General features: G+C 40.8%; 1 long non-coding RNA gene across 1 annotated transcript in view; it reads right to left on the reverse strand.

The window, feature by feature from the left end:
• Positions 1-13,307, reverse strand: part of LOC148185895 (uncharacterized) — a 45,203-nt gene extending 31,896 nt beyond the window's left edge. The window contains exon 1 of the long non-coding RNA XR_015775481.1: positions 12,903-13,307. This is a non-coding gene — a long non-coding RNA (uncharacterized LOC148185895). The remainder of the gene's footprint in view (positions 1-12,902) is intronic.
• Between the last annotated feature and the right edge of the window lie 656 nt (positions 13,308-13,963).

Genomic DNA, 13,963 nt, shown 5'->3' on the forward strand with positions numbered 1-13,963 from the left:
AGATGGAGCCTTTTGGGAACAATAGCGGCTTATTATTGGGAATCCCTTGTTTCCCCTCTCTCGGAACTGGCTGTCCTAGTTGTAACACGATCACTGTGACAACCGTGGCCATCACCGTGGTTACAGAGCGACAGGTAAACAACAAGGGGGAGGAGGAGTGAAGAGGAGTCGAGGAAAAGCAGGTAGATGAGGAAGAGGGTGACAGGCGGGGATAGAGGAGTAGGATTGGAGCTGCAAGTAAACAGAAGAGACAAGAAGAAACTTGAGCCGGAAAAGACGTTATGAACAAGAAGCAGAAAGGACAGGAGGAGGAGAGGATGAGAGGACAAGGAGGACAGAGTGGGAAAAGGGAGGTGAACTACAACCCGAAAGGTGTAGAGTCGAGTAAACAGGACATAAACATGCTGGCACTGCATCGGGGTCACACTGTTCCCGAGCTGTTCCATGACGGACTGTTTTATTTAATAAAAGGAAGCAAGGCTGATGTTGACATGCAATAATGCTGAGTCACACCTTGATCTTTGATGCTCAGGTGCACGCAGTCACCTTGAAAAGAGCAGGAGGGACAAACAACTGTGGCAACATGTTGATAGCAGCAGAGACCATTGCAGTTCTGATAGTAATAATGAAAACACTTTTGTTTTTTCAAAATGCTTGAGAAAAATGTGTGTGAAAAATATGTTTCTAATGTGTCTAAAGAGTGATTTACAAGGTTTGGTTGATTTTGCAAGGTATGCAAAGCAATATTTTCCTGTCAAATATATATATATATACAGGCTTATGCTATTTCATGTAACATTTATGTTTCCGGATGTTATGTCAGTGGTGTTATATCAGTGGTATCAGCTAGAGAAACAGAGAGAGACAGTACAGCACAGAAAGCACAGACCAGTAGTGGGGCAGTGACACAACCTTCTAGAAACATGGGCCTTGGCTAACTGGGTCATAACCACACACACATACAAACACACACACACAAACACACACACATACACACACATACTACTACCACAACTGCTTTCTTCCTTTAAGCTTATACTCCTTTCCACTCTTGTTGGATCTTTCATCCACAATATTGGATTTGAAGAGTTAATTTGCCATTTTAAACCCACTAGTGCAGTGCCTGTTCAAAACTGTGAGATTGCTTGGCCTCTGGTATTACTGCTTGCCGCATATATAAAAAACTTCACACTCATGCTTCCTTGGGTCTAAAGCACCTACAATGGTATAGCTGCATCCCCTTGAAGTGCTCGTGTATACGTATCATTAGCTAACAGCTAGCTATTTGGGACCAGGCTATCATTGCTGATATTTAAATATTTGAGTTTGCGTCTTTGAATGTACTGTAGCGAGTAACATAGAGTGAGATGTTTAAAGGTGTAACGATAGCAGTCCCATGCCAATACATTACACAATGTGTAATTTTGTCATTAAGTGACAAAGTAGTGTTTTGAGTAAGTAATTTATAAATTAAAAAAACATTTCGCAATAGTCCACCTTCCACCTTCTCTTGTGCTGCTGTGGTCAGGGTTTCCATTATCCTGCTTTTGACCAGGAAAATCTGTTTCAGTCCGACATTTAAATCTATCCAGTCATAACGTCTGGTAAAAATATTTCCCTCTGAGAGTATGTAGGCCTAGCACTGTGTCCTAACAGTAGGCAAGCATCTCTCTGTGCTTGGTATGGAGATACCATTTAACAGCGTCAGTATGCTTGCAACAAACTGTGTCGCTTTCTAAAATAGATAATCTGACAGTTATACTCACTGACAGTGACTGGGCAGATATTTAAAGGTGGGAAAGAAAACAAGATTCAAATTCACTGTCCATCTCTTTTTTCAAAAGTTTTCTCCATTAGTTTGTCACTTTTTGTGTGGAAAAAACCTTGTAAGGGAACAACTGGATCTCCTCTGGAGCTTTTCGCCTTGTCTCCAAGTGACCTTTTAAAAATCTATGAACACATTTGTGTTCTTAGATATACTTTGTCTGAAGCATAGTGAACATTTTAGGTATCTGAGTGCAGTGCCTTAAAACCATGCACTAGGTGGAACTGGTAGAAAGGATCATATAAGACTGAGAAGTTCCTTTTTAAAAAGAGGAAGGAGAAAAAGCTATCACTCAAATTATTATTATGTCTTTTTTAAATAGGAAATCTTTGTTCAATTATTAAATTAATCTGTGCTTGGTTACTGCAGGCGTCATCAAAAGCTCTCAGTTTCATTTCTCAGCATGTTCATTTCTTAGAAAGCAAAGACGCCCATAATTCTCTCCTCTCAGTTGCCACTGGTTCCCAGGGTCCTCCCAAGCCATATATTCTCAGGCTGTTTGAGCGGTGAAAGTGCAGCCCCGATGGTGCACCTACTGTATGTGGCTGAGCGAGAATCCCTGAGGAGGCGCAGTGTTTTCCCCACACTGAGTTAGTTTTCTCTCCTCTCTCTGCTGCTCCCATACATTCCTGGTAGCATGAGGGGAACTAAACTCAGCCTGAAGTGGTTGTTACATACCTGCGGCAAACGCGCCCTTTAATCATCGTCATCGAGGAGACACGCCAGCTTTCGTGACAGTCCTGAATGGGAGGCTAAATGCCCTGCTACTCTCACAGCTTGTAATTGGAGCCCTGCTTATGTAAACTGTGTCTGTCTACCACGTAGTGATATTTACACAGTTGAAATAAAAGGGAAGTAGATTTGTTTTAACTGCTCTGATATAACCCTTTCTGTGTGCCACTCTTCTTGTTGTCGTCCTTCACAGAGACAGTCTGGGTCATCAAAGAATAAGCCCTGAAATTATTTCGACAGGATTGGAAATCTAAAATTAGTAACTTGTCTCGCCAAAGCTCAAATTCAGTGTTGAGGTAGTGCTGGAAGAAGCATCAGCTTGAAGGTCAGTGACCCCAGAACATGATGAATTTCACTTGATTACTGTAGACAAGAGTTCTGAGTCATATAAAAGCATTACTTTCATATGAACTACAGACAGCGTCCAGAAAAATCAGGTTCGGACACATTTGCATATGTAGCACACAACAGGAGTTTGTCTGTGTCAGAAGCATTCTCCCCTACTGAGAATACTCTGTTTGGTTTAGGCGATGGGTGGCACCTGAGTAGACACTGCAGGAGGCAAGATATGATGCACATTACACTGTGGTCACATGGCGGGTTTGGAATTTGGTCATGTCTCTTTATGTTCCTTGAATTTCTCTGACAATTTTGGCTTCGGCCCTTACCGGCAAAAATCCCTGAATGTCATCATCTCTCCAAGTAGGTATCGTATATATGGTCCAACTTTCCTCAGATGTTTGCGGTCTTGCGGTTTTGCGTGAATTGAATGAAAGAAATGTCCCCGACACACCCACTCGCTCGCTGTGACTTCTCCAGACATTCACTTGGTCTACTCATCTATGGGCTGAATCGGACATTACACAGACTTTGTACTCGGGAACTGGCAGGATGAAGTCCGTTAAATTTCCTATCCAACAGATTCGGACATTTGCGTTCTTACAAACAGCTCCTCTGTCTAAATAATATCAGGTTTGCTGTGCATGTGTGAAAGTGGCTAAAAATACTTCTTGAGGTGTAGGTCTCAACAAACTGGACTTCCCAACTGCCATACATCTTCTCTTTCTTTAACCAATGAGAGGAATTAATGATCAGGTCCAGACCTCTCCCTCTAAGTCTGAGGCATAAAAAAAAGGACTAAAACATTGATAAACTCAACATGTGCCACCTGCCCAGCACAAAGCTACCAACAGTCAAAGTCGTCAATTAGCTAGTGAACACAGTGGAGCATTTAGCAACTAAAAAGCCAGATATTTACCACGTCAGTTGGTGGAAAACGTTGGATGGCCAGGAACAAAACTCCAAGCATGTGCTGCTGCCCCAGTGGCCAAAAAAAATAACTGCTGATGCAACTGCAGGGATTTCCTGTGTGGTCATCTATACACTAAAATGAACAGGGTCCTGATCTACTGGCACAGTTGGCTACAGATGAAAAAGAATTAGTAATTCAACGCAATCAAACAGAAGGTAGAATTAATGTTTCCAAAATGCTAGCACATTTTTGAACATGTAACAATCAGTGCCTCTTGAATACCATAGTTCTAGTTCCATGTCAACTTTGACCCATTTTATTTAGGGGACCACCCATTGGTCCAACAGATCAAAATTCCCAAGTCCCGTCAATCTTAAAAGATTTCATCAACAACCCGATTTCCAAAAAACAAATGCAAATTGTTCCAATGGGCAGTTTCTTCGAAAGTACACACTCCAAAAAGGTTTTGCATCATATGTTTCTGTGATCAAGAAATGCATTACATTTCTACATTATTTTGTAGTGGATATGTTGAAACTTTAAATTTCTAACAACGCTGTGGTGAATGTGTGGTTAGGCACAAAAAACATTTGGTTATGATTATAAAAAGATCATGTTTTGGTTTTTTGGTCGTGTAATAATTTTCTTGCAAAAACTGCTCGAAAAGCAAAATGGGTCAGTGAAAAAGATCCTGCCCTCAGTGGCTCAAACGCTGCTGTGAAACTGAGACTAACTGCAGAAAGTGTGTATTTTCAGAGAAATTGAACTTTTGGACTTTTCTCTTGCAATATAATACAAATGACTTGTATCCAAACAACAAAATCTACCTCATTAAATCTAACTGTACAGCACTGGCTACACACAGTCAGGCACATGATTTTTGTAAAAGCTTGACTGCAAAGCACTTGATCTTTGCTGCGTGACATCTTTGGAAAAATTTTGATTTTTATGCTGTTCTTGAAGTTGTAAAAAGACCTTCCCATTAACCTCAGATCGAAGCGTGGTGGCGAAAAAAACTATGTGTACTACTTTGTTCAAAAGTGTGTGGCTTTATGACCTTTAGTGGTGGTTCGGCTGACATGGGTGTAAGCAGAATCAATTTGGCATGATGTGCAAGATGATCATTTGGTTGCTCATGTGACACCTTTCACATCACACAAAATCATTTGATCCATTGTTAACATAAGAATATTGATAATAACAGCTTTAAACTCTGCTTAGAAATGCTACAATCCACTTTTCCATTTCTCTGGATCCCTCCTGAACTTTAAAACCCTTTGCGTCCTCAGCCGACACCAGAAATCCACAGAGGAGCAAAGAGACGCTTCAGAATGCAGGCACTCATCCGTTTTTTTTTAACACTTCCACAGACATCGTGCACAAGATCTGAGCTCTCTCCGCCAATGAATTTTTGATATCCGCAGGGGCCATGTTTGCCTTGACTTTGCAGGAACGCTTGAGAGCCAAGGTCCTGTAACAAAACCTGACTGACAAGGAGTCCTGCAGCGCTCTCAACCATGAGAACATTCAGTCATTTACTCTCTTCACCTGTTTATTATAAGGGCACGGGGGGTTGGAGCATATCCCACCATGCATTGTGCCAAAGGGAAACACTCAGGTCTGGTCGCCACCCATCACAGGGCTCGCTCTTTGTCCTGCTGCGCTTGACCTGGATGCCTTTGGATTGTGTGATAGAAACCTGAGCACCAAGTGAAAAGTTGAAAACTCTTCACAGAATGGACAGAGCCAAGGAAGTGGAAACATCTTGCTGTGTGTCCACAGTGTTAACCACTGAGTCACCATGAGTTCGTACTAGGACAACATATCAGTGTCACCGTGTGAAAACTGACTCACTCCAGTTTGAATGATTTTCATGTTTACACTTCAGCTCAAGTACTTTCTCTTGGTTCATCAAACACATTACTGAACTTGTGAAACCCATCAGACGTCTTTAAAGGAAAATAAAAATAAATGAGTCTAAGGTTAACATGGATGTACAATGAAAGCAGCACATGGATTTGTGGTTAATGAGCTATGGAGGGCGCAAACCAAAATAAAGTAATGCAGAGAGTGGGCACATGAGACATATGTGCCAGCTTTTATAGCTGAAATGCCAAAGGTGAGCTCAATCAGCTGCTGAGGTTTGCCAGGACTTGGTATTTGGTCAAAAACCAAAAAGTATAAAAAGAATTTGAAAGCTAAATGCTATATGGAGAATTGATGAATCTGCAAAATTATTACAATTCTTACCGAGGGTGACATTAATGTCTGATCAAAATTTCATCCTAATCAATCCAGAAGTTGTCAAGATATTTTAACTAAAATGCCTAAAACTAAATGTCAACCTCATTTTACCACTAGAGGAAAAAAATTCGCACCATCAAACTCATTACAATGAATTGCCTATGAACAATAAATGTTCGAACAAAAGTTTGTGATTCATTTCAGGAGTTATTTCAAAGGAAAAATGAAAATGCTGAGATGCTGGTGTCGCTTCGGAAAAATAAAGGCGATCACCAAAGTTATGAGGACTTATTCTCAGTATATCTGTATCAAATTTCATAACCATCCGTCCAACAGCTGTTGAGATAATAAACAACCAACTACCAAATATGTCAACATTGAAATGAATGCTAGAGGAATGGTCCCAGGATGACCCAAGTCATAAACATGACTTTCTGTGTGAAATCTCATAACAATCCGTCCAACGGTTGTTAAGATGTTAAAACATTATATCAGCAGACATTGCAGGTGTTTTGAGCAGTTGTGCCCCAAAGGGGGCCCAGGGCAGGCATGACCACCCTGATATCATCTGCTTTGGTGTTCAGTGCACACAACAAACATATTAAGAGGAAATCAAACATGAAGGTAATAAAGGCAAAATACAAAAGTCATTAACATAAATATAGAATAGAAAAAAATACAATAAAATATGAAAAAGATACTATCAAAAAATATTTGTATGTACTACAGAAATACAGTTCAGCAACAAGGCAGTGTACTGCTGTCATCATGACACATCTCACAAACGGCCATTAAAGAAGAGCAACAGGAGAAAACTTTCTTATTATAGTATGATACCTTCATACTATGTCTTTTTAAAAACATATGTTTCTCATAACAACATACATACGAGCAAGGCCCAGACACAACAAACCAATATCAGAAAACAAGTGAACTACAGTTGCAGTTACAGTCTTAACTCTCCACACCAGTAGGTGGCAGCAGTCTGTATTCATTATTCAAAAAGGGAACGTGGAGGAGCGACAGGATGAATTCGAGATGCTAGTTGGCCAGTCAGCACATTAACAACACAACCTGATGTTGAAAGAATAAAGAATATTTTCCGTGTGCTATGGAACAAAAACACAAAGAAATTACGAACCGCTGTTGCTTAAGAGCTTAGTGGCTAAAAAAAACATCTTACTTAATATAAAAAGTTTGTTTTGATCTCACACCCTCTTAACTTTAGTTTTTCATTTGCCTCCTCTTTTCTTCTTGAGCTGAACTGCCAATCACGATAATTTCATTCACGGACGGGCTCCAGTGGCTCTAACATCAATTCAACAGGCTGCAGTGGCCGACAAAACACAGACAAGGGCCGACTATTGCCCACGGTGTTGGGCACACCGTGAAAAACTAGGGCAACAGACGGTAATTGACGGCCCCACATTGACTGACAGCTGACCGTCGGCACGGTGAGTCAGGGCCCTGTGTATGAAGAGCAACACGCTGCTGTACAACAAGAAGTGTTGTGTTTGGACTAATGTTTCCACGGAGCAGTGTCCTGTTTCATCAGCAGGAAGGACTCTTCTCATAATGTAGGAGAAACAGATAACAGCCGCAGGGCAAAATGAGCACCAGGTCAATGAATGCTTTGATCACATTACAAGCTTGTAAAAAGACTAACGATTAAGATCCCCGTCTCTCCTTCTGACCCTCTCTGCACACTCTCGCTCATCCCGTTCCTTTCGTCTCACCTTCCACTCACGTTTTGTTTTTTTCTCCATCAGCTCCACCTCCCCGATCACTTTTCTGTCTCTCTGACGCTCACGTTTAGACATGACAGACAAAGTGGTCTGACTTAGGATGATTAAGCTGTTGCAGTTACCTCAGTTCACCTGTTGAGATATTGTTGGTGTTGTTGTTCGGGAGCTTGGCAACAGCAGCACTAACTGAGGCTTTGTAACCCTGCTTCTATTTAATCTCAGAGATCTGTTTGTGTGCTTGTGTGTATGTCTTGGTACAATTGTGTGTGTGTGTGTGTGTGTGTGTGTGTGTGTGTGTGTGTGTGTGTGTGTGTGTGTGTGTGTGTTTGTGTTTGCCTGGCTAATGTCTCTGCGTGTTTCTTTCTGCATCTCCTAAAACACACCCTTATGTTTACAGCGTGTCCTGCCGACCCAGAACAATGAGTTCCTTCATGGTGCTGGGTGACGGCAGCAGGTTCCCACCAGATGGGCAGCCAGGTAGTCCTCTCTGGCAGTGTCACAGTGTTTAATGAACACAGAGCCAGACCAGTGGAAAGTCCCTGTGGAGGCTCTGCTCTGGGTAACAGAGAGCAGGAGGCCTCCAGAGTGGGTCGTCCAACATCCCACAACCATGCAGGCTAACAACAACGATGTCAACACAAGTTCATAATATGGACACCAGCAAGATTTATCTCAGTTTTTCTAATGTTCACTGTACATGTTTAACATCTCACCTCACCAAAAAAAAAAAAAGGCGTTAACCACATTTTCATATTACCTTTTCAAACAAATCAATACAACGCCGTAAACTTAAAAATCACCATATTTAAAACCCTATAACTAAATCTCGGAAATTCTCTGGGTATCATCTGACTAAGATATAACCTATAAGAAACGTCGTTGTCCTGTTAATCCTCAGATAACAACATCTTATTTTGAGACACTGAAAACTAAAGCTAAACTAAACTAAAACCCAACCATTTTTGAGGGAAAAGTATTGGTCTTATTTTCTTTTTTTTCGAACGCAAACCATTGCAAAAAATGCCTGTGGGCAGGCATATGACTTAAAATATGCTAATCTAATTTCTGTAGGCGGGCCTGAGGGGGACCGACTGATATTTCAGGGGTTTCGGTGAAGCTAGTGGATATGAAGGCCAATATTTTCATATGCCGGTAATTGTTTACAGTTTCATTAACAACTTGAGACAGATCCAGACATAATTTTGGGTAGTCTCCATAAAGAAATATCTGCATATAAATGCTTATTCATTAGGAAAAAAAAATAATAAAAAACTAAATTAGGTTCCAAGACAGCATTTTGGCCAATGTGCTCCACCTCTTTTACACTTCCCATGGACTGTTTACCTGCATGCAACCAAAGCCTATTTAGCTGTCAATACCCCTAAACTACAAACAGAAACCAGAGAGCATTTGTGATACCAAAATCTTGTCCCGCTGCAGGCTATTCTCATGCACTGTCTCTACATATACCTACAAAAAGCAATGCACCACATATACAGTATAAGCCACACAATCATGAGCCAGTAAGTCATGCATAACCCACAAAATCAGGAAGGCTGCAACCTCGTGACCGATGCACTGACAGGAGTTTAGAAGGAAGTAGTATGAAGAGTGAAATTCTGCATAAGTAGACACACTGGCGTAGTGGATGGGTCAAACAAACACAGGACTTTCTCACAAGAGGCTGGCATTCATGTCCTGTGTGAAACCAAGTGAACTCTGAGTCATTTCAAGGTGCGTCATAAGCATGTTTCTTTTTCAAAACCTAAGCGATGTAGCTTTATGTTAAGTAGGTAATGTGACCACAAATCGTCAGGCGCTAATTCGTTAGATATTATAAGTTTTGTTGCATGACGATTTGTTGCCCATGTGCTACAGATTTTGCATAAATGCAGATATCTGTTTATGGAGATATAGACTGATTGTCTTGGTAACTATATTTCTTAGCCACACAGCAGTCAGAAATAGTGATCATCAAAGCAAGAGATGTTAAGATTTGTCACTGTAAATACAGCTCAAAAAATGCTTGCACCTCTTGGACTTCAATACCGACTGACACAACTGAACCAGAGCTGGCCAAAAGAACACAATCAGACAGAACCGTAAAAGCTTTTTGGCTTACAGCTTTTTGTGGATAGGGGAAATGATCAGAGGTGTAATTTTTGTTTCAACATAGGGGGAGGTACATGTGAAAATGGAGGGTTTAGAGGTCCTGTGAGAGAAAATTTCCTGCATTATTCCTGCGTTCTTTTATGTGCCAATTTATATCTTTTCTGCATTGGTTAATGGTGTAAATTTCTTTCATTTTATCAAAATAAAAGTCCTCTGCTACTTTCATGTTTTTATTTGGGGGGACAAATGCTAATGTTCTAAATATTGAGGGGGACGTGTCCACTGAAATCTACACATATGGAAGTGGCACCAAATTGGCTCATCTGCAGGGAAAAACTGTCCAACGAGTTAATGATTCCAAGTAAGTGTCAGACATCTTGAGACAAAGCCTCTTTAGCTGGTTAAGATATTCAGAAGCGCAACAAGAAGAAAATGAAAAACAGATTTAGTGCACAATGAAAGCTCTTTTTTTACCTTGAAAAACTAAAGCAGAATTTACTTTTAAATAGAACAAAATGAATGCATTTAACTGAATAATATATTTATTTTTTTGTGTCAGGTAAGTATTTATTTGCAAATCTGCAAAGGAACATTTTAAACATCTAACTTCTTTGCTCCATTAATCCATTTGAACTTCATGTTGAGACAGTTTAATTGAATTTTTGTAACTTAAAGCTCAGTAGACTGACCAGGCGAATCCACATTAAGACCTGAAAGATCTGCAGTTTTTACACAGAGGAGATGAATCTCAGAATATATATTTGCTGCCAAGAGATCCAGAACCACAACATGCATACACATGCACACATTCAACATCATGCACCTATGCAAACTCATGCATACAATTATCCATGTCCTTATTCAAAGGGTCACGTACACGGACACTCACACAGACAGAAAAGTAGTGGGAATTGTAGTATCACTACTGGTGGTGTGATCTCTCTTCCTCTACTTGTCTTGGTGCTGGCGCTAACGCCTGTGCTGCCTGTGTGGGTGCCACCCACCCACCCATCTGTGCCCATCGGGGCCCTCGGGCCCAGAGTCCATCTGGCATCTTCCTCTGTGTCTGTCGAGTTGTCACCTATGACGGCCGGCACTGACAGCCATAACGTGCCAGCACTTTTGTTCAGAGAATACAGAGAAAAGCGCTCTGAATGCAGTGACCTCAGCTCCAACTGAGGGGTTTACATTACTAATATACATCCTTAAAATACGCACAAAGACAAAATCATTTCATTCATAACTATGAAGCCCCCCTCCCCTCTTCAAAATACAAATGCCTCCAACACAATTCTTTTCAAATTTTACACAAATGTCTTTACACCTCCAACTCGCCCACGAACCATAACTGTCTAGCAGCACTGATGCTTGTTTCACAGATTCAAATTTCAAAGAGGTTGCATAATGTGTCTGGATGCTAGTTAAAGGAAAAGTTAAGCAATTTGGGAAAAAGCACAGGTTCACTTAAACTTTTCTGCCAAAAGTTAGATTTGAAGATTAATACCACTCTCTTTACCCTACATGTAGCGGTACAAACAGCAGGCGATTAGCATTGCCAAGCAACACTAGAAACAGCTAGTTTTGTATGAATTATTAAACAAATTACGATGTAACGTGTTAACAAGTGTCAGGAGGGCGTTTTTAATGGCGAAAATGTATACAAAGTCAACATAAAGATGCAATTTTGCTCTGGGCAACGCAAATGATGTGAAATGCTATTTGTGAGGGTTGAAGATTTTCAACTTAGACTGGAAATTGGCATGATGCTGTAAAACAAAAGCATCAGGGCTGAGAGATTCTCCTCATGGTACTGGAAATCAGAAATAAAGGATGAACTACTGTTGCTGTGTGTGGACAACCAGAGCTCTTCAACTCAATGTTAGTATCAGGGGTCAACAGATTATCAGTCAGGCTGATAACTGGGGCCGATATTTAGCATTTTTGCTGATTATCTTTTTCTGAGGTTTATTTTAATGATCACTGATAAAATTAATTCATGAAAAAGTGTGCATATTACACTCAACCAACACCAGGGAAGGCAGTCTGCAATACAAGCAAAGAGGGTGTCAGCATGGGAGGAACTTTGTAAAACCTCAGGGAGCTATTTTTATTTATTCATTTTTTATTTAAATATTCACTCAACTTTGGTTGCAGGTAACTTGCTGTATATGGTGTTGAAAGGTTCAGTTTTGATTAAACATTTGCTAAAGGTATTTTTTTTAATTGTGTTGGAGTTTTTCCATATTCCAAATTCTAAATATTGACAGAAATATTTTCATTTTTATTGTAAATGCATATCGGTTATTGGTTTCATTAACTTCTAATAATCAGTATCTGTATCAGCCATGAAAAACAAGTAGGCCTATCTGTCCATCCCTAGTCAGTATGATGTTTTGAGACAGAACAAAAAAAAGGAGTGAGCTTAGAGAAAAGTGAGCGAAGCCATCAGACTACATAGTAGAGCCCAGCGCCAGGGCATATCTGTAGAGAGGACGTGATTTAAATTGTTGGGCGGCGGCAAAAGCATCACAACAGATGCACATTTTAAACTCAACAGCAGCAACAGGTGCATTCCTTGCTACACAACGGCGCACAATTGAGCGGCACAAATACACATAAAAACGGCAGAGCATGACTAATAATCAACAACACTGAGTAAAGACGCACGCCACGCGTAAATACGCACCAACCAACACAACAACATGGCCTGCAGCGCGGCGTAAAGGCGCAGAAAAAGGCACAAATAAACAACAACTGAACATGACCAGTAAAACTGCATAAAGTAGCACAACAAACAGCAACATGGCCCAAACCTTTGCGTGAAGGAACATAAATGCGCACCAAAAACCACCACAACAGCTTTGTTTAGGGCCCTGCCCTCGCCCAATCAGCTGACCATGGGCAAACAAATACACATAATATAGATGAACAACGCTACAATCTACAGCAATGAACCGCAGACACGAGAAAAACATGAAAACAGTGGACTCACCCTCCCAGTTGGTGCTGTTCCGCTCGTAGTTGATGCCAATAAAGCTGGAAACATGGTTTTCCCGTGGAGGTGAACGTCATCAACACAGTCCCCGTACTCATCCTCGCATTTCTGTGTCAGGTCCTTTTCCAAACCGAGTTAAATTATCTTTGCGCGGATAAACATACTGCTTCTATGATGGCTGAAAATGAGCTAGCATCTGCAACTTCTCGGCTAGCTGCAGCAGGTGAAGGCCGTCTGAGGCTGCAGCTCTCTTATCTGGTATCTCCTTGGTTTTGAACCATTTCCGTATATCCATTTTTCATTTAAAACAGCATACTGCCACTGTAAGTTTCTTTTTTCAGTTTACATAGCCGGTCCAGTTCCTACCTGTTTGAAAACATGCAGGTTAGCTGGGCTGGCAGAGACGTCAAATGGGCGGGTCCGGCCCGGTCTGGCCCGCCCTTAAAGCCGGGCCTGATTGACTTCTGAAAATATGTATTTGTTACTTGTGGAAGCTTTTTCCTTGAGTTCCTCCCTGGCAAAATTATCTACACAATTTAGGTCAGTCTTTTATAATAAAAGGTTAACAGTGGAAGGAGCAAAACAGTATTGGGCTGCCATCCCTGCTGAAAAAAAAAAACAGCTTAAAATCAGCTTATGCTGGTAGCTGGTTTTAGTTGGTTTTAGCTTGTCCTAGATGGTCTTAGATGGTCCTGGCTCAGTTCTTGCTGGTCTTTGATGGTTTGACATGCTGGTGTGACCAGCCTATCAAGCTGTGCACAATTATCTTTATGCATAACAGTCGATGTAACTGATTTATGCCCTTTTCTTTTCATGATTCCCCCTCATGAAACGATTATTTCTCCATTCTCTAGGATAGTGATTGGCTTCAATTTTACTTCAATTAATAAACCAGCTAGTGACCATTACAAGCTCATGTGGCCAACTAAACCATGAAAATTCTTCAAAAACACACCTTAAACTGGTCAAACAAGCTGGTAAAGCTGTTTTTCTCAGCAGGAATGAACAGTGTAAAAAATAGTGTTGCTACCTTGGCTCACATTGGTTAAGAGCACAGA

This window comes from Plectropomus leopardus, chromosome 22 (assembly GCF_026936395.1).
Source record: "Plectropomus leopardus strain MGB_pleo_1.0 chromosome 22, ASM2693639v1, whole genome shotgun sequence".
NCBI lineage: Eukaryota > Metazoa > Chordata > Actinopteri > Perciformes > Serranidae > Plectropomus > Plectropomus leopardus.